Source organism: Musca autumnalis, unplaced genomic scaffold (assembly GCF_047663935.1).
Source record: "Musca autumnalis isolate F117 unplaced genomic scaffold, ASM4766393v1 scaffold_1, whole genome shotgun sequence".
NCBI classification, from domain to species: domain Eukaryota; kingdom Metazoa; phylum Arthropoda; class Insecta; order Diptera; family Muscidae; genus Musca; species Musca autumnalis.
The window spans coordinates 8,629,527-8,649,902 of record NW_027411644.1 but is presented as its reverse complement, the minus strand read 5'-3'; the positions used below and the strand labels follow the sequence as shown (position 1 = coordinate 8,649,902).

Below are 20,376 nucleotides of genomic sequence, written 5' to 3'. Positions count from 1 at the left end.
CAAAGTAATGCAAAAGCCGCTCTATTGCACCACAATACCACACATACCTGGAATGTGAAAGATTTTGTAACCTTTTAATTAATCAATTTGAAATAACAACATGATTATTAAAATATTTTAAAATTGTATCTCTATATTTCTTTAATAACTTCCAAGAAATTGTTATTTCGTTGTATTTTAATTTTTACACGAAACATTGACAGCTAACAATTAGAAAATTTCAACGAAAATCCATTTGAAGTGTTTGCTTTGAAGTCTTTCTGGGAAATTTTTAAGCTCTATTCTCTGCATAAAAGCATAAAATTGAAAAATTACAAACAAAACAAAATGAAAAATACCGTAACTATAAGAAGGTTTTTGTTTTTGGTTTATTACTACACTTGTTACACATTCCATTTTCAATCAGGGCAATGTACATTCTCCTAGCCACACACACAGCCCAAAACAATTACCCAGAACCAGTATTGAATGTTATTTTGTTTTATTTAGTGTTTGCTTATGACAGGATATAAAAGTACCACCTATACACGGAACGCACAAAAACACAGACACACATCTGTAGTTAACAAACTCATGACATGCACATACATATGTACATATCTGCCAGCATAAATTCAAACAAATATCCTTACATATGAACGAAGGCAAGCTAACAACAGCTTACCATGGCATATAACAGGTTATATAATATATGCACATAATATTATAGGCGTGTAAATTGTTCTCGAAATTACACATGGTCGCCGGCCTGATGTCAACCGGGGACAATTGGAGCATCGTAGCTGGCTTCCAATTACCAACAAAGCTTGTTGCAAGAGGCAACAGCAATTAATTACATTCACTCTACAACGGACGAAACCACGTGACAGTCAGCCATTCAGTTATTCAACAGACGACATGAGTTGTGTTGGATGCGATACCATGTAGAGTGATTCGTTTCATATGACACTTATTCGGTTTGGTAATTCCGTAAAAATTGTAAAGCAATACATTTATGTATGTGTGAAAGTGGGCGAATGAAGGTTTTGGACAAAAAATTAGTTCAAAGAACACTGAAACAAAAAATTAAAATTAATTAAGATCACACAAATGGTGTAAGACCATGCAACAGAAAGTAATAGAAAAATGTCAAATGTCATATTCTCAGGAGGGAAAAATTTTGTAAGTTTTCTCCGTAACGACAGGACAATGAAACAAACAAAAATTAGGTCAAATTGTTAAATATATTATACATGTAAAACATTGCATGATTAATCTTTTTAGATTCTAGGAGGGAGACTCATTTCTCAAAAGCCCAAACATTTTACTGGGCATATATAGAGTGCAATATCTCTGCCCATACTAAAACACTTTTGGGCTCATAATTATTATAAATCTTGAAATCTCAAGGGTCATGTAAATTCTTAAAAATCAATCAATCAAAAAATAATTGTGAATTTTTTATATTGTAATTTTTGAATGTATACCTAACGTGACATTTCTAAATATGTGGTTACTTATTTATCACTATATATTTATATATATTTATCACTAAATATGTTTGTCGCGTTTTTCCTAATCCCCATTAAATATGAATATAAAATTTTTAAGCTTTATATTGTTTCTGCAAGTACACTAATCGGTTAATAAATACCTAACAAATATTTACCCACTTTAACAACTTCAGTACTTTTGCAAAAATGTCAAAAAGTTATAAAAATCGTATGATATGGCCCTTTAATAGTTTTATTTCAAAGGAAAATAACAGTCTCCACGTTTTAATTCAATGAATCCTTAATTTGTCACCCATTTGATGATGACAGAGATTGTGGTGGAAATGAAACGATAAACTCATAGCCATCATCCATCCATGTTTTTATGATGCCACAAAAATATTCATAGTTGTTGATAGGGCTTGAAATAGTCCAATATAAAAATCCACCAGATTCACTTGCAACTAGTTACGATAGTAGTCATAACACATAGAGTCACCAATACCATAAAGAAGACGAGGAGGAAGAAAAAAACCAAACATCCTCTCAAATACATTCGCATTCATCATTCGTGGACCTGCATCACAAAATTCTTATCTTTAATATCCTCAACAACTGTTTTAGTTCATGCGAAACATAATAATTTTATTACATTCTGCCTTTGCTTATTCCATGCCTCCGACGACCTCATATCCCTCAGCCATGCTAATTCAATGCAGCTTTTGCTTTTAATATTCAGCACTTTTGCGAGCGAGAGACTCACTCTATCCAACATTCGTTTTATGAATTCCTTCAATATATTTCACTGCCCTCAACGCCAATTTAAATGGGAATGAGTGTTAATAAAAGCGTTGACGAGTTTTGATATGCTCAAGAAATTGCCGTTGAAAAAAAATTAAGTAACAAAGAGGAAAGCAATGGAAATGCTTGGTCGAACCGAATCACTTGACACCCTGCAATATTATGGTAATATGCAAGTCAAATATTAGTGAGGTAACATGGGCATTTCGTTCACCCATATGAACTATAAATTTTGGTTTGGGTGTCGGGTGAGTAATTTACTAATATAAAAAAGCATCCTACTATGAAAAACTCAAGGAGAAAGGAAAACAAAGCACACTAAAGTTGGCGACCCCCGAAAACGTTTTGAGAAGCATGATCATAGCTGCCATGAAACGAAACAGCATCTGGGTGTTGGATTTATGGTTAAGCGAGGACTTAAAAACATTCCAGTAAAAATGCTCTTTACAAAGCCCTTAACTGACCCATTATTATAACAGTGGCTATCGCGCGTAGTAAGGGATTATTTTTTGGTATTTTTGCCGGAATGGTTCAGATTCACTTCGTTGGGTGAGAGAATTGCCAAAATCCGTATAAAAGCAATGTTCGTTATATTTAGAGCGAGAGAGAGAGAGAGAGATGCCGCGACTATGACATTTTAATGGTAAAATTGGGGGAGGGGAATATCTTTGGTGCAACTGTCGGTAAGTTCAACCTTCATGAGGTAACATCCGACAACGGAATGAGGCTAATCGATTCTCCAACTTCGAAAAACATCGTAGTTAGCAGCATCATAGACAATGCGGCTTGAATGTACCCAGATGGAAAACCAGAAACCAGATCGGTAAATTCGATGAGTGAACAGCGATATGGACCATTTCCTTGTAGCCACCAAGGAACGCACTCATCTTAATGTTGCGGTAAAAGTTTAGTACATCACACGACATAAGCTAGATGTCGAAAAGCTCCAGACAAAAAAGATAACACAAGCTCAACTCCGCTCAACTTACCCACATGCTAGAATACGGCACCCTTATCCCGATAATGTGGAAGCACGGTGGCGAAGAAAAACTCACTGTAGCAAAACTTATACTTGGATACCAAAACCACTACCTAAAAATCCGTGGTACAATCAGGAGTGTCGTGAAGCCACTGTAGAAGAAAAAGGCGGGATACAGAGCAACCCTACAGTCAGTAACAACATGGAGCGCCATAAAGAAACTCGAGAGGTTCAGCAGTCAGAATTAAATTTGAAAAATATGAAGGGAATCTGGTAACTAGTACAGATAACATGCTGAGGATCTGAAAGGAACATTTTCCGAACTATTTACCTTTGAAGGCGACATACTGATAAGGAGTATGCATCAGTTGATTCGCAAAATTTGGCTAACGGAATGCATACCCAGCTATTGAAACCTCAGTCTGTCAAATCCCGTGCACAATAGGGGAGAAAAGACGGTTTGTGCCCAAGAACTAAGTCTCCTACTCATTGTGCGTATAGTTTGTTCGACTGAAACCAATGGTCAACGGAATAATCGCGTCATAATAATTCATGTTTTGACATGCAAATCTTCAGTAAAACAATCTACATTCTACGCCAAATTGTAGAAAAGATCCATGAAAAATAGGTTGGCACATGCCACAATAGGTCGTCTTCGTTCCAATCCATGCCTGAGCCTGGCATTTTATTAAACATCTGGCTTGAGGTCATTCGGGATGCAAATGTATATGCAATCAATGATAAAAATAGCGCTTCCTAAACTTTGGGTGCTACCGTGGTGCAAAGGTATGCCCACCCACCTTGCACTCAGAAGATCTGCGGTTCGATTCCCAGGCTAGGCAACATCAACACTTTCAACGGTGGCAATAATTTCTTGGCTACATTTCCTGAGTATTTCAACTAAGTAAAACTTCTCTACTAGTGGTGTCGGACTGGGCGATAAACAGTAGATCCCATATCATTCAGCTAATATGAACCGGGGTGCACTTTGTTTTCGTTTGTGGAGCTAGCATTATTATATAACTTTGACTAGTTTAATATAGAAATATCACGCAGCCAGACCTAGATCCACAACTCCCCACCTCTACCCGATGTAGATGTATATACCGATAGCTTCAAAATGAATACGCGAACAGGAGCAGGCGTCTACAGTGATACACTCAATTTACGACTCACATACAGGTTGAATGAAAATTGTAGTGTATTCCAAGCTCAGATCTTTGCAATCAAAAAACAGCTGAGTTGAGTAATATGTAAAGTAATATGTAAAGGGACATGCCTGGAGCGGCGACTATCAACATGAAAGCCTCACGGGTGTTTACCTTCTGTTGATCCCGGGTCATTGCAACATCGAAGCTAATTAAATAGCGGATGAACTGGTCCGTTGTGAATATTGATTTGGCACAACGAACCTGCTTCCATGAAGAATCATGGGCTGCCGCATTATAAAATCAATGTCCGGCAAATTGAAAAAGAGATGATACTGTTGACTACTGCAGGTTATGCGAAGATGAAAAAGAAACAGAGACAATGGAGAGAACACACGATCCAGTCTCTGAAAACCTTATGCCAAACCATGTCACCAAGTCTGCTTCTCCTTGCCTTGGCTTAGAATTGGCTTCAGCGAGAACAAAATACTGTACCACAAAAATTGCAAACCCTCTCGCTCTATCTTCTCTTAAATCTCTGTTACATACAAATTTCCTTTCTTCCACGGCACCTTTATCTCTATAACTTTTTCCTACAGGATGAACACAATATACCACAAGGCCTACGAGTGAAGTAGTTGTATAGTACGACATGTATATCGATTCAATGAGTATGCCCACATTTCATATTCTCTTTAAGGGATAAACAAATCGAAGAAAGTAAACGCGTTACAAATCAAATAACAAATTTAAAATACCCTTCAAACCGCTATGGAAATTTTATTAAATCAAGTAAGATGGAAATAAAAACAATAACAAAAGTGAATATAATGATAAAGAAGAAGAAAAAGATAAATTATATGCGGTTAGTGGTTGACTATTACTGCTCTGTTCAACGTATTTACAGCTGCTGCCAGTTGGTTTTATGTTTGCGTTGTTGTAAATGCCACTTCTGACACGGCTACTGGCACTTACAATGATGCTACAGTTCTTTTGGGGGTCCACCACAGCTACTCCGAACTACTACCCGACTACATTTGATGAGGTTGCTGATGATGATATTGCTCGAGGTTTGTTTTCACCAGTAATTGCTCAAAAGGGGGTTACACTTAATGTTCTGTGGACCTTTTGATGATTTATGTTTATTTTTCATTCATTTTTGTGGAATGATTCATTTCATGGTACGCCGTTTACGAGAGTATTTATTTTTACATATTTTATATTACAACACGGCGGCGACGGTTGTGAGAGAGTACATAAACGGCTGGTTGGCTGGCTACCTTTGCCCGATAGATGGATGCTGGTGCGAAGCCTACAACCTGATGAAAGGTAAATTGTCGAGAATTTGAATATAAATTAAGCCCAGCAATCCAAATAATGTTTATTTTTTTATTCATCTTCTGCGCTCTTTCGTTCGTTTTATTTGTTATTTGTTAAGTAAAAAAAGTTAAAATTACTTTTGAACTTTATAAAATTCCTATGAAATTTAATTTAAAGTCTATAGAAAAAATAATGCATAATTAAGTTGTTTTACCAAAATGAAATTTTAAGAGTTCATCGGTGGGATTCTAAAAGTGCTGGTCTTTATTTTAAATGGCATTCAATTTGTAATGTAGGGCTTTACATTTGCGTACTAAGAAATATAGCCGTGAATTTTGTATAAATTAAGTAGAGGTCTTAACGTTATACATAAAATAAACAGAAAAAAGTGTGGTTAAATAAATTAGATTGTAACGACAAAATGGAAAAAGTTTTAGTATTATATATTTTTTAAAATTTGCTTATATTACAAAAAATTCTTTTATAGGGATTTGAATATTTGTTTAATTTAAACTTCGTCATACAATTGGTTTATACATTTATAAGGCGGTTTTTCATGGTGGTGAAGGAGATGTCTCGAGGATCTGAAATGCCAACATGTATCTACAGAATACTGGTCATTAGCAACAACCACTCGAAGTCGTTACAATCTAAGTATCGAATACAAAGTGTTACAACAAAAAGCAAAACGATTCGAGAGGAGGAATTAAACTGCACTTTTCCGAAATTTTGTGTAGGTGGTAACCGAAGGTGTGGAACGATGTAGTCCATATTAGAACTTAATAAATTTCTGGTAGAAATACTACGATGTGCAAATTATGAACCAAATCTTTACAACTTTTAACTTAAAATGAGTTTGAACCAAATATTTCGAAAGTCAAATTTTGGACAAATCGGTTAAACAGACCGAACCGAACTGGTACAAAAGTAAATATGGGCTGAAACAGTACACTCTCTGGCATCTTCCCAATATTACCAAAATTTTTTCACGTTGTCCGCTAGAAGTTCTTCTTCACTTAGGTTGGAATTTCACTAAAATAAAAGAGCTCACAACGTCTAAACGCTACGGTGACAAATTACCGTTTCTTAAAGGCAACAATCCTACCTACGTACCTAACGAGAACAATGAACACAATATCTGTTATAGTTTCCGAGAAATAACTACTTCTTTCTCAAAAAATTTTCAAAAATTAGGTATTTTCCAAAATGGTGAAAAATTATCGTCTCTAGGAGCTCGTCACGCCCACACCTTCCAATATCTTGACCTAATTTTTCGGTTTCCTTAGTTTCATTATAATTATTATCAAATCCCATATAGAAACTAACAATCGGTGAATAAAAAATTTGAGGTTTTGATCAGAAAAATAGATTTCTGAAGCATTGTGCGATGTTGCGAAAGCCATATACCAAAAGGCAAAGTTCATTCTATCGACAAGCACAGGGCTACACGATTAAGATATATAAGGAGTTTTCAACAACTTTAAAATCTCAGCAATAGAACAAGATCTAGATAAGTCCTGCTTGGAACCATTCATCAGTAGCTGGGTAACCAGCATACTGCCGAGTAGAGTCATTAATATCACACTGGAGTGATAAGTACAATGACCCAACAAAATATTATTTTTAATTGATGTATACGGTTCTCTTCAAAGGCATTCATCTTTGTACTCACTGAATACAGATAATTAAATATTTCATTAATTTCTAAATAGCATTTGAATAACATTATTTAATTTCTCCATAAGGAAGAAACCACATGAACTCAACTAGATTAACATTAAATCTGTGGATTAAGAAAAATCAATAAACTAGTTGTATGTGTGTAAACGTTCATATGTTTCTGTATGTTACTGTCACATTTTTGATCAGATTACCTGACCAACTTTCGACAAGTTAGACAGACTATGATTGTCTTACGAGCATCTATCTATCCACACATTCACAAAAGTTTCATTGTTATTTATTGGACGATTGTATTGTCATCTAAGTAGTCATTTTATTTCATTACACATTTTATCTACGCAGACGCCTGGCAATAGCTGGCTGGCAGACCTGTCACAATGATGCCTACTTCCCCCAATCGCCTAAAACGATGACTATTAATGTTTATGTCTTTTCGACTGTTGTGTTGAAACGTGCCTAGCACTGACACTTCTTTGCACACCCCCCACACACACATCCATTCACAACCTTATTGAAAAGAAATTATGAGACTATTTAGATGTCATGTCCTTTTTCAGAAATGTATTGATTCTCTGGCAAAACACTCACTCGTGTTGGAATGTGCCTGCGTGACCAATAGAAAATGAAATCTATTCTAGGTAATTAGTCTTTTCGAAGATATAAAATAAACTTTTATTGTCTTTGGTTGTTTTGAATTAAGTAACAATTTTCGTCCTTTGTTACGTTTCCTTTCATAGTTTACCAATGCCATTGTCCTCTTTTGTTCGACTCATAAACAATGAAACACTTGACCAGAAAGTTTATAACAAATATAAATGTCTGTTGCCACAAAATTCAAGGCCAATAAATATAAAGTCCACACAAAAGAATCAAAGAGTCACTTCAGTGAGTAGTTTATCACACTCACGCACGCACACACATGTATACGCACCACTTGAACTGTCGCAAATAAAGTCATAAAATCGGACAATTAATTTGACATATTTAAGTACTGTTTTATTTTTTTATTTATATGTATTTAAATTGATAGAAGACAAATAAAAATGGAATTTGATGAATAAAGAGAATAAAGATAAACCTATGATCCAACAAGAGGTACTTTTTTCAACAGCATTTTTGGACAGATCTTGCGTGAATCGTGCCACGTGTTCATGTTATTTTTGTTTAGTACGGGTTGACATTTTATCATGAAAAAATAAATCGTTCAAGTTTATTACGAAAATTCGCGTTATGTGCGGAGTGTGTTTCGAGCCTAAATTGACCAGTCGAAAAGCTTGAACGAGTCATTGAAAATTGGACCCAACGGACATAATGTTAGACATAATCTGCAAAAAATAAATGTCATCGAATGTTCTTTCAAATGAAATAAACATTCCCAATTGAATTTGATTTTTCTGTGTTTTTTTTTTCTTTATATAGGGTATATTAAGTTGGTTTTCCCGTCTGTAACACATTGAAATTATTATTTGCGACCCTATAAAGTATATATCGGAATATCAACATGAGGTTTTTGATTTCGATTTGAAAAATATCACTTTAATATTTGGTAGATTATTCGGCTCGGGTGGGAGTCATATAATACCAGAGCTGTATTCAATTTAGATAGTCTATTGTACGGCTAGTACAATAATCGCTAACCCATTTTCAAAATCGAAAAATTACACAATTTTTAAGATGTTTATGATAAATTCCTAAATAAAACAACAAAGCATATATTAAAACATGGCTTTTTAATTTTTAAAATAACAAATGTTTCACACTGCACTATAGGTAATTTGCCCTGTTTTTGAGACAAAAATTAATAACAGCGGAATTAAAGGATTTTTTAGCTTTTTAAATTATTTATGTGTAAAAGTGAGATAAAACAAAGATTTTTACAGATCAATTCGGATATAAGGAACAACGGTTATAAGCAACTACGTATGTAACGAACAAAGCTATTCTTTCTAATTTCATTTTCATTAGTTTTCTTATACACAACAAACTGATGAAAACGATCACGGTAGTAAGAAACACAAATTTTGCCCCCGCGAGTAGATTTTCCAACGAATTGTTACTACAGTTTTGTATATTTTTTGAATATACGTTAATAAAGACGAGTTTAGTACTCCTTTAAACCGTATCAATGATTAATATGTAATAGAGAGATAAAATAATGCTTACTACTGCCGCACCGTTTATAGAAAACCACGGATATATTATATATTAAATAAATTCCTCTCGCAATTGCCAATCTATTCCATTTTACATATATTTATATTTGGTTTATTTTTCCGCGGTTTTAAATACATTGAAATATGCCTTACAATATATATTTTTTTAGTTCTTCTTCGAAATTCTCACTTTGACCGCAATTTAAACCGCGATAATGACGTTATTTTGAAAAATATCATTCATATTAATAAATTTTGACATGTTCTTTTTTCAATGCCAACTAAAAAATTATTATTATTAAAAGTTGCAAAATCGACTTTTTGCCTAACAAACAGGGCAAATTACCTATAGTGCACTGGTATAAAGGAAAAATTGTATTGACAAGTTTTAAAAAATTAAGAAAAAAATAGTAATCATTCGAATCCCACTACCAAAATATGACTAAAAATTTTTGTAATTGATCGTGGTTTAATAAAAAAATCAAGAAAATCGAAGAGCTAAAAATTGATTTTAAGTTTTAAATCGCGAAGATCACAAAAAATGTATAAATAGCTGATAAAACATATAAAAATGTTTTTTTTTTTAAATTGGACCAATATTGAAGAAATTAACATGTTAACAGTAAACAGAATTCCGTTTTTTCCAGCAGTTCTTTTATTCTAGATCAAGATAAAATTCTGAGTCCGTCTATTTATGTCCGTCCGTTTGAGCTAGAGCGCTATATTTTTACTGTGGTGTATCTTTTTTCTGTAAGCTGGTCAAATTCGATGCATTTTTGGCCAAACTACCCGTAATTTGACCGTTGAGGTTCGCTGCAGTCACGAAACTTCATCACTCAAAAAGTGCCGACATAGGTCCATGTTGGCAATTGTCAACATAGATCCATGTTTCAGTATAACCCCCATATAACGTTACCTCGGTATTTTGAGGGGTTTAGCTGCATTTTTCGATTGAACTACCTGTAATTTGATACTTGACGTTCCCTGAGTCGCGAAACTTCATCACCAAAAATTTTCGAAATAGGTCTATGTTTCGGTTTAGCCAGCGTTTAACCCTACCTCCCGATTTTCGGTATTTTGAGCAGGGTTTCGTAGTCGAGGTATTTTTGGCTCGACTCCGACTCCAGACGATTTTTTTTCACGACTCCGGCTCCGACTCCGACTCCGAGAGTAAAATCCTATACCACTAAAAATGAATAAAATTTGCACAAAAATTGTTAACTTTTTCCTATATTTTGGCCTATATAGGCTAATATTTCTGTCTGTTTCTTTTTCTACCGAATCTTACATTGAAAAATAGCAAAGTTAGAACGTTTTTGTCGGTTTTCCTTTCTTGCACGAGTATATTCTGGACGGAATTCTTCCGCGTGAGAAAATCGTTAAGCTTTCAAAATAAGTGAAAATGAAGGTGCAATACAAATCATAAGGATTACATGCAAAACAATTATAGGCAATTCATGACCAAGTTTCAAATTGGATGTAAGCCAACATTTTAGTGTGCTTAGCCTCAGTCATTTTTCTTGATTTTTTCCGAGAAAACTACGTAACTTTTTGGCAGTTTTGTTTTCTTCATCTGAAACATAAAAATATTACGAAGTTTTGAGGCCGTCTACGAAACCCTGTTTTTATTAAAGCATTATGGGGTGCCAACTTTAGCTCGAAAACTAATAAACCAATTGTCATACATTTTTGTGGCCGATTTCGAGAAAAACACAGTTTATGCTGCAAACAAAATAAATTAAATTGTTCCAATCCAACGCTCACACGAAGGCAATGTTGTTCCGATCGACTTAAAAATTTGACCACATATTCTATGCCATTTATACATTTTACTTTTTTCTGAAATTTATACACATTTTGAACATTGGTGTGGAAATATTTGAGATATATGTAGTGTGTATTCTACCCAGCACGTAAGCAGATGGAAGTTTTCGGGAACTGAAAAATTAGCACGCGATGAGATTTCGTGCATGAAAATATTCTATAAAAATGTTGCTAGGAAAATTTTATGTATGTTCGATCCACTAGGACAAGAAATCGATATTGTCATGTTTTCACTTCTTTATCACTTTCTCATGAACACTATGATTACATATTTCATTGAATTTCGTATGTGATTGTGTAGAAAACTCGGATACACATGAACTATATCTGTTCCTGGCGGACAGATCCGGTTATTTGAATGTCTACATCTAAAGCCCTCATTGAGTATATAGAAAGAAAGGTTCCTCGCTAAAAACATGTCATCTAAAAATGATGAAACAATGTCCCCAAACTGTGATATAAAGCCATTTTCTCAATGATGGATGGGGGTCAATGAAAAAATTCATTACGTCATGAGTCAGAAATTTCAGCTATGTGATTCTTTGGGGTTCTCAATTGGGGCTTTCATTCCGAAAAGGAATTTTTCCACCCCTAGATCTTGAATTCCATTTTGTGCCACAGGGTATTCAGTAAGATTTCCCATAGAGACCACAATGTCTTTAATAGAAGACAAGGATGACTTCTCATAAAAAAACTGGATGAGAATACCAATAGACCTTTGTGAGAAGAGCAGTAAGACTTCTGACGAAAGAGGTTACAGGTCCAATCTTAATGCGATTGTCATAGAGCATTACTTTTGTTTGCAAAAATGTAAAGAATCAATTGGATCAACAAAATAGGGATGAATAGACTACACTTCAGAGGATAGTAAATATCATGTGAATCGTCCCTTAACTTAGTATAATATACGGTTCGCATATATGTTTTCTTATACATTTCTTTTAAAATAAAAAATGATTTTTAAAAAAACGTTCTTGTTCCAAATTTTATGTTATACTTCTATAACGTGGAAAAAATTTTGCCCGGAGTCGTAGTCGAGTTATTTTTTTCGACTCAGACTCCGACTCCAGCTAAATTGCTCGACTCCGACTCGTAGACTCCGACTCCGAAACCCTGATTTTGAGGTTTTTGCATACATTTTTTGACTGAACCGCCTGTTGTTTGGAATTTGAGGTTCCCAGTGGCCACAAAACTTCTCCATCAAAACTTGTATCCATAGCTCCCCAATTTGATATACATAGATCCCAAATAAAGGTACCGCCCGCTTAAAGGCATTATTAGTTACATCTTCTGTCCAAATTCAAGCATTTGGTTCAGAATATTATATAATGAAGGTTATAAAAATTTCGGCCTGGTGTACTAAAAGAGGGGAGGGCTTTAGTCCATATTCGTACCTGGCCTCTGTTTGGCGAAAAATTACCTTGTACAAGGTTTGTTTGTATGTTATTAAGGAGATTTTAGGCCATTATCTCAAGAGATCATTATTAGGATTAAATGGGCTAATTGTTGCAAAAATTGTACAATGAAATCCGAACTGCTTTTTGTTGGAGGGAAGGAGTAAGTCGAAATAGCACATTTTCAAAATTGATGTTTGTTTCGAGAAATATTACTATGTACAAAGTTTGAATCAAAATACTTCTTTTAAGTGTCAGCCAGGCAAATAAACGGACTAACGTGGATAAATATTCTTTAATCATTGGTACTAAAAATAGTACATATGTGCTTACATAACGGCACATTCCAAGATTCTTTACTATAGCATAATATCGTAATAAAAGTTTGGTCTGAGGGGAGTTTTGATCTACAAACCAAATACTATCTATCAATTCCTCATGGAATTTACTTACTTAGCTTAGACCGAACTAAGAAAAGATCTCCAATTCTCTTTGTTTCATGCTTCGCTTTTTGGAATACCGCGCCTTGTCATCTCTTTATCCACTTGTTTGCGCCATCTACTCTTTGGCCTGCCAATTCTGAATCACCGCCATGTGGCTCGTATTTATATGCCTTTTAAAATTGTGCCACTTCTTTTGACGTTTGCCTCTCGTATAACCTTTTCTAGAAGGATGTTGAAAAGATCACACGAAAGGCTGTCTCCTTGCCTGAAACCTCTTTTGGTACAAAACTCTTCGGAGAGGTTCTTTCCTATTTTAACTGAAGATCTTATGTCGGTTAGAGTCATTTTACAAAGCCGAATGAGCTTTGCGGGGATACCAAATTCAGACATTTCTTGGAATACCTTTGAACGTAGCGGGCTGTCGAAGGCTGCTTTATAATCGACAAAAAGGTGGTCGGTGTCGATCTGCATCTCTTGGGTCTTCTCCAGGATTTGCCGCAGGGAAAATATCTAGTCAATGGTGGACTTGCCAGCTCTAAAGCCGCATTGGTATGGTCCAATCATTTCGTTGACCATGGGCTTTAGTCGTTCGCACAATATCCCTGACACTATCTTGTAGGCGATAGGGAGAAGACTTATGCCCCTATAGTTGGAGAATAAAGTCGTATCTCCTTTCTTATGGACGGGACACAGGTTGCTCAGGTTCCAATCGTCGGGTACGCGTTCTTCCTGCCAGATGGAGCTAACTAGCTGGTGCATACACCTTATCAGCGTGTCGCCTTCGGTTTTAAAACGCTCGGCTGGTAGGCCATCAGCTCCTGCTACCTTATTATTCTTCAGCCAGTTTATTGCTGTCTTTACCTCATCTTGGCCGGGTGGTATACATTCAATACCATCTTCTGGGATTGGATCTGTGGTATCTTCGTCGACTTCGCTACTATTGGATACCAACAGTTTGGAAAAATGCTCTTTCCATATCCTTAACACACTATCTGTATCAGTTACCAGATTACCTTGCTGGTCTCTGCAGGAGGATGTGCCAGTTCCAAAGCCATCAGTTTGATGTTTCACTCTTTGGTAGAATTTTCGCACTTCATTCTGTCTCCTGTACATCTCGATTTGTTCACACTCCCGCTTTTACATCTCTCTCTTTTTCCTGCGGAAAAGACGTTTCTCCTCTCTCCTTTTCTCCCGATACCTCTCTCGTGCGCTACGCGTTGCTACTGATTGTAAAGTAGGAATTTCCAACAAATCATATTTATAGATGGGATTCTACCCGCTATTGACCCAAAACATGGGTATACCAAGTAAATACCCGATAAATTTTTTTTTTGGGTGTTTATTTGGGTAAATAAAATTTTAGTTTGAAATCAAAATTTTGTTTTTCTGTCAAACAGAAAATCAAAAAGAATACCAAATAGACGGTTTAACCACGCGGACTAAACTTTTTATATGCCAAATCGGTCGTTGGAGTTGCTTGTGCGAAAAATTTAACGATGAATGCAAAAATTATAGCTTCGTCGATGAGGGCTTAAATCTCAAGATTATCCATTGAAATCGTGATATCTTATATATGTATACTAGCAAAATGCCCGCTTCTTCGTAAGCGGAAAAGGAATAATACAAATAAACAATATTTAATATGAAGAACACTGACAATTTTGATAAACTAATATCTATTTGAATTGATATTTAATTTCTTTCAAGTAATGCTCGTACACGTTTTGTTCAAATTTCAAAAAAAAGAACTCTACACTTCGACAGCGGCCTACATTTTAAATTCCAATCCATGTTTTATTAGAACGGTATGGGTATTTTGAAAATTTTATCCACATTTTCCAACCGAATTTTGGAATTTGTGATATCAAAATGTAGAAAACCATTATTCAGAAGATGCAACCCTATATAACAGTTAATTTTTGAGACATTTTATTTTAGGCCTTTTTTTCTCAGGATGTAAAAACCTTCTTGTAAAACATTAGCCGCATAGATATACCATTTCAAATGAATTTACTATAACGTTTACAATAGACAACAGAGATAAAAACAATTTTGTTGAAAAGGTACGTTTGACTTTTTGATTTCAGTACATTATTTAGAAACCGAATTCGTGTTAACGTAAAAACAATAGTACATTATTCAGTACAATTTTTAAAATCCAGGTCCTTATGTTACACTTTTAGCTCTACTTGTTCACCCAATGTCAATAGTATTATATGTAGAAACCTTTAAAGGCGGACTTAAATAAACATTCTGATCCAATCTCAACAGTTAGTCTCATAACAAATTTCATTTATCGATTCACCCAATACCAGTGCTTCAATATTTAGTATTATTTAATACTTCTAGTACACTTATTGTACGACCAATGAACAATGAACCTGACAAACCAATAATATATCAGAATTTCACTTCTATTCCTTAGCCCAATAGCAAATTTATTGCAATTTTGTACTTTTCACGCACTAATGATATAATTCCATCAAAACATTTTTCAACGGTGGCAAAATACCCCTCAGTAATGTTGGCGACATTTTCTGAGTATTTCAGCCTTGAAAAACTTCTCCACAAGTGGTGTCTTAAGACACGCCGTTCGGACTCGGCGATAAACAGTAGGTCCCATATCATTGAGCTAAATATGAATCGGGGTGCACTCATTGATATGAGAGAAGTCTCTCTTGTCCCGTATGGGATGTTGTGGAACAATGTTTTTGTTGTTTTTAATGATATAATTCCATTTTCATTGCTACACCCAACGTCAAATTTAATAGCATTTAGTACATTTCGTATTTTTCAATAAATCATCCAGCCCTCAGCCTAATTTTAGAATTTGTATGCATTTCAAAAAATCCGTATCTAAACACCACCACAATCCCTCATACAACAATTCGAAATTCCACCTATATCCCATCATGCAACACCAAACTGGTACCAAATTTAGTACTTATAGTATTTATAAGTTTAACAAATTACTTCCTTTTATCCAAAACCATATACCAACCGCGATTTAGTATTTTTCTTATACATTAGTACCATTTATTAATTTTCGTACACTTATTGTACGTATATCCACAACCACATCAATATCTCAACCCTACACACCAACAGCGGCTATAATACCAAATATCGGAATTCCACCTCTATTCATAATACCATTAATACTTTTCGTATGAAAATACGAATTTCAATAACTATCTCCAACAGTAATTGCGAATTTCAGTATTTCACCTCTATCCGTCCTCACAAATCTAAATTGTACCAAATTTAGTACCATTTATTACTTTTCGTACCCATAAGTACGAATTTTCGAAACTTCCTCAATCCCACACTCCAACAGTAACCTTAACTCGAAATTTCAGGGTTCCAGCTCTATTCGTTCAACCAATATAAATTGTACCAAATTTAGTACTTTCCGTACCCATAAGTACGAATTTCCAAAACTACCTCAATTCTACACTCCATAAGTAATCTTAATTATAAATTTCAGGATTTCAGCTCGATCTGTTCACCCAAATCCAAAATGTACCAAACTTAGTACCATTTAGTACTTTCCGTACCCATAAGTACGAATTTCCGAAACTACCTCCTACACTCCATAAGTAATCTTAATTCCAAATTTCAGGGTTCCAGCTCTATCCGTCTACCTAAATTTAAATTGTACCATATTTAGTCACATTTAGTACTTTCCGTACCCATAAGTACGAATTTCCAAGACTAAGTCAATCCTACTGTCCAACAGTAATCTTAATTCCAAATTCCAGGATTCCAGCTCTATTCGTTCCCCAAAATTCAACCTTAACTCGAAATTTCAGGATTTAAGCTGTATCCGTTAACTCAAATATAAATTGTACCAAATTTAGTACCATTTATTACTTTTCGTACCCATAGAATTTTCAAAACTTCCTCAATCCCACACTCCAACAGTAACCTTAACTCGAAATTTCAGGGTTCCAGCTCTATTCGTTCAACCAAATATAAATTGTACCAAATTTAGTACTTTCCGTACCCATAAGTACGAATTTCCAAAACTACCTCAATTCTACACTCCATAAGTAATCTTAATTATAAATTTCAGGATTTCAGCTCGATCTGTTCACCCAAATCCAAAATGTACCAAACTTAGTACCATTTAGTACTTTCCGTACCCATAAGTACGAATTTCCGAAACTACCACATACACTCCATAAATAATCTTAATTCCAAATTTCAGGATTCCAGCTCTATCCGTCCACCTAAATTTAAATTGTTCCATATTTAGTACCATTTAGTACTTTCCGTACCCATAAGTACGAATTTCCAAGACTAAGTCAATCCTACTGTCCAACAGTAATCTTAATTCCAAATTTCAGGATTCCAGCTCTATTCGTTCCCTAAAATTCAAATTGTACCAAATTTAGTACTTATCGTACCCATAAGTACGAATTTCCAAAACTTCTTCAATCATACACTCCAACAATAACCTTAACTCGAAATTTCAGGATTCCAGCTCTATCTGTTCACCCAAATCCAAAAGGTACCAAACTTAGTATCATCTAGTACTTTCCGTATCCATAAGTACGAATTTCCGAAACTACCTCAATCCTACACTCCATAAGTAATCTTAATTCCAAATGTCTGGATTACAGCTCTCTCCGTTTAGTACCATTTATTACTTTTCGTACCCATAAGTACGAATTTTCAAAACTTCCTCAATCTCACACTCCAACAGTAACCTTAACTCGAAATTTCAGGGTTCCAGCTCTATTCGTTAAACCAAATTTAAATTGTACCAAATTTAGTACCATTTAGTACTTTCCGTACCCAGTACGAATATTTAAGACTATGTCAATCCTACAGTCCAACAGTAATCTTAATTCCAAATTTCAGGATCCCAGTTCTATTCGCTCCCCAAAATCAAATTATACCAAATTTAGAACTTTTCGTACCCATAAGTACGAATTTCCCAAAAATACCTCAATCCTACACTCCATCAGTAATCTTAATTCCAAATTTCAGGATTCCAACTCTATCCGTTCACCAAAATATAAATTGTACCAAATTTAGTACATTTAGTACTTTCCGTACCCATAAGTATGAAAACTACCTCAATCCTACACTCCATCAGTAACCTTAATTCGAAATTTCAGGATTCCAACTCTATCCTTTCACCAAAATATAAATTGTACCAAATTTAGTACATTTAGTACTTTCCGTACCCATAAGTATGAAAACTACCTCAATCCTACACTCCATCAGTAACCTTAATTCGAAATTTCAGGATTCCAACTCTATCCGTTCACCAAAATATAAATTGTACCAAATTTAGTAATTTTCGTACCCATAAGTACGAATTTCCAAGACTAACTCAATCCTACACTCCAAATTTAATTAAGTTCCAAATTTCAGGATTCCAGCACCCAAATCCAATTTGTACCAAATTTAGTACCGTTTACTACTTTTCGTACCCATAAGTAAGAATTTCCAAAACTACCTCAATCCTTCACTCCATCAGTAATCTTAATTCCAAATTTCAGGTTTCCATGTCTATCTAAATCCAAATTGTACCAAATTTGGTACCATTTAGTACTTTTCGTACACATAAGTATGAATTTCCAAAAGTACACCCATATCTCAATCGTACGCTTCAACGGTAATCTAAATTCCAAATTTCAGGTTTTCAGCTCTATCCGTTCACCCAAATCCACATTGTACCAAATTTAGTACCATTTAGTACTACTCGTACAGATAAGTACGAACTTCCAAAATCATTTCCTTATATCAGCACCACTTCCCAACCTTGATTCCCATACCAAATATGAATATTGTAACTATATCCGCTCAAAATATACAATTGGTACCAAATTTGGTAACTTTTCGTACACTTATAGGTCGAATTTCCAAAAACCCTTTGGTGCATCTTTCTAACTCTCCATCAGTTACCCTCATTCCAAATTTCAGAATTGTAGCTCTTCCCGTTTGCCTAATACAAAGGGTACCATATTTAGTACCTTTTAGTACTTATCGTACCCTTCTAGGTCGAATTTCCAAAAACCCAGCCTTATCTCACGCCTACACACCGACAGCAATCCACAGTAAAAATTTCAGCTTTCTAGCTTCAGCGGTTTCGTCTGGGCGATGATATGTCAGTCACTCAGTCACTCACTCACTAAGCTCTTTTATATATATAGATTATAAAGTTTGTATCTCGATCCAGCATTTCACAATATATGAGAGATTTACCAAAAAATTACCAAAATTAGTCATATTTCAACTTGCTCCGTATCCAAAAAAAGTAATTTTATTCATAGTCAGTTAGAATTTGCTAAAACACTGCGTTGTATGATTTTAGTTTCTGTAGTTTATACCCACATTTAGGGTAAATACCTGGGTAATTACCCATTCGAACCCAATTTACCCATTTTTATGCGTTTTTACCATTTGGGTATTTACCCATTTCCCATCTCTTCTCATATTGGATGATACACAGTGTTACTTAGGCTTAATCCAAAGACTGATTAAGGTGTTATAATTTTTCTGGATATTTTTTTCAAATATCAAACATACCACCACGCTACGAAATCATTATCAATTTTCTCCTCTTGTTAAAAAGTTTCCGCACAAATTGCATACAAGTTTTTCATTGCAGTTTTTTTTTATAAGGTTTCCATCATAATAGCTTATATTTATCAAATATTCTATTTATTATTGAAATTGGATATAATCTTCAATATCGGAAAATTTTACATATGTTCAATACATAAATTTCGTCAAATCGAGATTTTTAAGCGTTTATTTTAACATAGATTAAGCATTTGTATACAAATAAATGTTTTTTCAAAAAACTAAAATCAAAATTGTTCTTTATAAAAATCTTAGTCTTTAGAAATCTTAGTCGGTGCGGAAACGTTTATCACCTAATCGAACTAAAACACGCGTTTTCGTTATCAGGACTATGTTCCGTCATGGTACTGGCGTGTATTTTTTTTTCTTATAGCTCTAATTTACATACACATATAGTATTTTATTGATTTAATGGTATAATCTAGAGTATTGGCGAAGGTAAGTACAGCAACAATACGGTTTCAGTGAAAGCTCACAAAAGTTTGTTTCAATGCCTCACCATGACGTCGAGTGTCCACAAAATTATGTATACCTGCGTATGCGATATTATGCGTATACA

The 20,376-nt window shown here is 34.7% G+C and overlaps 1 protein-coding gene across 1 annotated transcript in view; it reads right to left on the bottom strand.

Moving 5' to 3' along the window:
• The window catches only part of Nlg3 (Neuroligin 3), a 370,712-nt gene that overhangs the window by 316,997 nt on the left and 33,339 nt on the right, over positions 1 to 20,376 (bottom strand). The window lies entirely within an intron of this gene.